The following is a 6000-nucleotide window of genomic DNA, read 5'->3' as shown; positions in this document are numbered from 1 at the left end:
TTCTACATACGTAGTTAGAGCTCCAGATTTTAAGAACTTGACGGACACCGTTTTAATCGTGGATGCCTTTTTTAAACAAACAAACGAACAAACGAACAAACAAACAAACAAACAAACAAACAAAATAGAAAAAAGAAAAGGAAATTCATATTGTTGCATGTAAAAGTAAATAATATATTTTATAAATACGATCCTGATGAACGTTTTATTCTTTTTGTCTGAATTAAAAAAATTTATATATATAGATATGAAATATAGAGAGAGAGTGAGAAAGTGAGAGAGAGAGAGAGAGAGGAGACAGAGGGGAGGAAAGACACAGAGAGAGAAAGAGAAAGAGAAAGAGAAATGAATACGCGTGAAAAAAAATTTTGTTGAAAGGCATATCATTGGATATACTGGCCAAGTTGTCATCAAAAGCATATTTGATCGTATTACAGTCTAGTAGATCTTAAAATCATTTAGAGCTTTTATATATATATATATTTTATATATATATATATATATATATATATATGTATATATATATATATATATATATATACACACACACACACTTTCATCTTTCTTATATTATTTTAATTTTTTATTTTTTACATACATATATTTATATATATAACTGATAGATTATATATGAACACAGTTGACGACTGAAGACACATTGAAATCATTCATAGAACGTGATTATAGTTTATTATTATAGAAAAGATTTAGAAATTAATAATACAAGACTGATTTATATATTAGACAACATTAGATTTTATTCTTTTATAAAGCGGTCCTTTTTTCATTTTTTGTTTTTATATATATACCGATATGATACATCGTAATGCAATGATTAAAAAAATATTCTGTAACTCATCTAGTGACATATTCGTATTTTATTTTGAAAGATTATATAACAACCATATATGAAAATTCGAATTTGCAAAATTGTCTTTTTCTTTTTTTTTTTTCAACAACTACTCAAGGAAAAAGAATTCAAATCATATTATTTCTGTGAATGAAAATATTTTATACAATTGAAACATAAAAATGGTCATTTCGTCTTAGAATATAAAAAAAAAAAACCTTAAGACGTAAACATATAACCATAATATTGACGGAAATAAAACTTAATATATATATATATATATATATATATATATATATATATATATATATTCCCATATATAATATGAATTAAAAAAATTAATATTACAAATGGCACAAAGTTGATCGATCTAAAAAATTACATTAAATCATATTTCGTATTTTTCATCATTATCAAAATTTTGATTAATTTAAAAGAAATATAATTTATTCCAAACGAGGGTACTCTGTTTTTATAATATCAGAATGAAATAATTGGATTAATAATATTTTCCGTATTGGAACATAACAAACAAACAGATTAATTGACAAAATTTCAAATTAATTAATCAGATAAATAATACATGCTGCATCGAGTTAACGAAATTATTTTGGTTTTAATTCATTATTAAAAAAAATTATTAATATGCTCGATATTAAATCAAAAAATAATGTTGAATCGGATATCATATCTACTCGTTAAATACAATCAATGATTTAATTAATGGAACGATTATAAATCAATTTCTCACAAAATTTTTGGCTTATTTATATTAATTAAATTTTCAAATTTCACTGACTCTTTCAATCATTGCATTGGATTATCAATAATTTCATGGGATCACTGATATTATGAAAATTGCAAATAGAATTTATGATTAGACCACTTTCAAAATCATGAGAACAAATACATGTATACGTATTTTCTTATTACAATTCAGATATATATTCAGAAATATTATTTACACATAATAGAAATGGCTTGTCAATTGTAACAATTAGAAAATAATTAGAATGAAACATATTTTGAGCATAGTAATTTAGACTAATATTGCAGTGAAATTTTTGATTTGATTTTTCCATGATATAAAATACAGTAAAATATTTTGAATGCACTTAAATATTTGGAAAAGATTTGGAGCCATAGAAAAAATAAATAAAAAATAACATGACTTCGAGTAATAAAAAAAACTTGATCATTTCGAAAATGTTTAGCCATAGAAAAAATAAACAAAAAATAACACGATTTGGAGTAATAAAAAGTTTGATCATTTTGAAAATTTTTATTCATAGAAAAAATAAATAAAAAATAATACGATTTGTACTAACAAAAAGTTTGATCATTTTGAACATTTTTAGCTATAGAAAAAAATAAATAACAAGATATTGAATTTAGATTAACAAAATAATAATAATGCAACGATTTGATTAAACATATATATATATATATATATATATATATATATATATATATGTGTATATATATATTTCAAAACTTTATTGATCAAAAATTACAAAAATACCATTACTGGACAGTATAAATCTGAATTATTATCGACGCCATCAAAATCTAATCTCATTGAACCAATTATAACTAAATATCAAGAATAACAAGCAGCGCACAATTTATATTGTAAGGATAAAAAATGATAAATATAAAAAAAAAAAATGAAATACTAAATTGAAGAAAAATTATTTTGGCAAACATTAAAATTCACTTTCAGTGATCTCCTGAAAAAAAAAAAGAAAAAAGTTCACCGATACCTAAATCTGACATAATAAACATAAATAAATTTAACAGAACAGTTCTATTAATATTCGTATCATAAACAAAAATTCTGATTAACTCATTATATCATTAAAAATTATAAATAAAATCATAATAAGATCTCATTGTGTAATAGAACAGATTTTCAAGAAAATAATTTATTATTTGAATATCATTGATTGTTGATGATTGAAATCGTGAATCAAAGCAAAGTATGTGTATCAAAAAAAAAAAAAAGAAAAAACTATGATTCATCATCTCTTTTAATATGAAAATTTTAATGAACAAAATGAATTAAAATACCGGAATGATAAAAAAGTAAATGAAAGAAATAGTTTACACACTAAAGAATCCGTTAGATGATATAATAAATAATAATAATAATAACATTGTTATTTAAATGTGTTCTCTCACTTCCGATAACAACTACACGGCAATATGGAAAGTAATGTTAATTATACGCATATTTATTCATCCATTGTATACATACTTCCGTAAAAGCAGCCGGTGTGACGATTATTCCTATTTCCATTGACCATACGGAAACCGGAAGTGAACTACCCCTGAATCATATTCTCATAGAATAAATAGCGCGAAACGAACGTTTACCCCTCTCTGATTTTAAACTGCCTAACAAATAATATTCATTGGCATTGCTGTTACGATAAAACAAATATCTATAGATTAAATTTTCCATTCACGTCGAAATTTCATTCGATTCAACAAAATTAATCCCATTTTGACCTATAATCCGATTTAATTTAGACTCAATAGAAATTTTCCAACAAAATTTTCTTTTTTTTTTTCGATCGATATTATCAAAACAATCTTCCGTAATAAATAGAAATATTCTCAAAAATGATTCCCTAGATTATTCAGATCTAATTTAAATTGATTATTATTAATTTCATTTCAGCAGGTATATTGAAACGAAATAATTCATACAAAAAAAAAAAAAAGAATAAAATATATAATTCATATTCTGATACAAAGGAAATAATATTTTTTACAAAGTGAAAATAATCAAACAGCAGATGTCCCATAAAAATTACCAGTTTTAACTTTATAGAAAAATATAATAGTCGCTGTTTTTTTTTGTTTTTTATATATATATATATAAAATATAACAAAAAATAATCTGATATAATATTTTAATTTTTACACCATAAAAGACAGAGAAGCAGGATAAAAATCTTTCCAAGTAGAGTTTTTCAGGGGTAGAAATTTGATGAAATTTGATAAACCCAAGATTTTTTTTTGGTAATCTTTCTACCTGCTAAAATAGTTTTTTACCTATTCAATCGTACGAGATATAGTTAACACACATACCTGGATCATTTACCAAAGAGTTATGAGAATTTCATATGAAGTTTAAATTTTGAATCTGAAATTCAATGACATCGATTTAATTTATCAAAAAACAGAGTACCTTCATCTAATATTCTGATTCTACATAAATTAATAATAAAAAGATTTGATTTTTACATTAAATTTACAAAACGCGTATAACATAACAAACAATATAGTTTTCCTTTTGTTATAAACAAACAAAGATTTCAAATCTGAATATAGATATTATAATTTTACATAACTTTGGCTAAAATGATATAAAAGATATATATTATTGTCAAAATTTATCAGAAACTATTCGAAAAAAAAAAAAGAACGAAAAATCATTACAATACAATCCATTTGCATCACGACTCTACTTACGATAAATAAAAGTCATAGCTCACGGAATAGTCCACGTTTGGTAATAAGTCATGTACGGAATATTCTGTTTACCGATGCAAATAGGTTAAAAAAAAAAAATCCCTAGAAAAATAATGGAAAATAAAAACCGTCGATAAATGTTGATAATATATATATATATATATATATATATATATATATATATATATATAAAAAGAAAAACCAAACTGAAAGAAAAAGAACCGAACATATATAAAAATCCTTTGAAGACACATACTAAGCCCTTTTTTTTATTCGATTTGAAAGAGCCGGTAATTCGAGAAGAAAATTTGAAAAAAAATTCAAGCTTACTATCAACTCCTAACCCTTTTTTCTTTCTATTTTTTTTTTTCTACGAAACCGCAGCAGCTGAGCCAGTCGAAAATAGGGCAGCATAGTGAAAGGAAAAAAAAAATATATAATATAAAGAAAGAAAGAAAGAAAGAACGAACGATCATAAAAAAAAAAAAAGAAAGATGGAATCAGAAAAGAAAATAAAACAGATGCAACGAAGGATATTTGAGAATTATGCAATCGCGAATCCGGACGATTATTACATACGGAAATGAAGATCGAGTTCTCGTTGATAGTCGGTAAGGAGAGAAGGAGAGAAAGAAGAAAAAAAATAAATAAAATAAAATGAAAGAAAGAAAAGAAAGAGAAAAAGAAATCTGACCCTCTGACCGAAGAAAATGACAAAAGGGCTAGTGAGGCCGCTACGCGACATATGCAAGTACACATATATATATATATATATATATATATATATATACATATATATATATGTATATATGTATAGTGTAGGGATTTAAGAAACAACAAAAGAACCAAGTTGACCCTATCCCAATAAAGAAAGAAGTTCCTCTCTCGTTTTTCTCCTTTAACCAGACGTAAAAATGCACGTAGGACATAGAAATTAAACAAAAAGCACGTACTTATTTTTATATACGCAATCTCGTTCCATTCTTGTATTCGATGATATAATTTTAAAGGTTCTCGAATAAAGCAAGAAACCAACCAACCAACCAACCAACTAATCAACTAAGGAAGCAAGCAAGCAAGCAAGCCAGTCAGTCAGTCATTCAGTCAATCACATTTCCTTTCTTATCGACCTTCATTCTGGCAAATGCAAATAGTCCACGGAAATACCAACTTGTGTTCACATAACCCTTCTACCCCCTACCCCCTACTTCCTCCCCCTCCCCGTTAATTCTTTCAATTTTTAACTAACTCTCTCTCTCTCTCTCTCTCTCTCTCTCTCACCCTTCGTATTATAGATTAATTGTACAAATGGTTTGTCTTAAGACTTTTCAATTTAACTTTGTTTCATTTAAACATCATCTTATTTCAATGGAATTTTGTTTTCTTCCTAGTCTACTTTGTATCTGATAACTTTATGTACTTTCGTCATTATCATCCATTATCATCCATTATCATCCATTATCATCGTTATAATAATTTTCCAATTTCAATGATTTATTTACTTAACCTCTCCCCCCCCCCACCCACCCAGTGTGTTTTTTCGTAGCTAACGCTCACACCTTTCCAGGTAACGACGTTCGATACATCCTGGCGATCAACACAAGGAACGGAATTCAATAGGATCATTAACTTCGATGATTGGGAGCCACGGAGGACGTAGAATCAACGGG

Source organism: Vespa mandarinia, chromosome 3 (assembly GCF_050613455.1).
Source record: "Vespa mandarinia isolate Hongniang chromosome 3, ASM5061345v1, whole genome shotgun sequence".
In the NCBI taxonomy this organism is placed as follows: Eukaryota; Metazoa; Arthropoda; class Insecta; order Hymenoptera; family Vespidae; genus Vespa; species Vespa mandarinia.
This window is presented reverse-complemented; position numbering follows the sequence as displayed.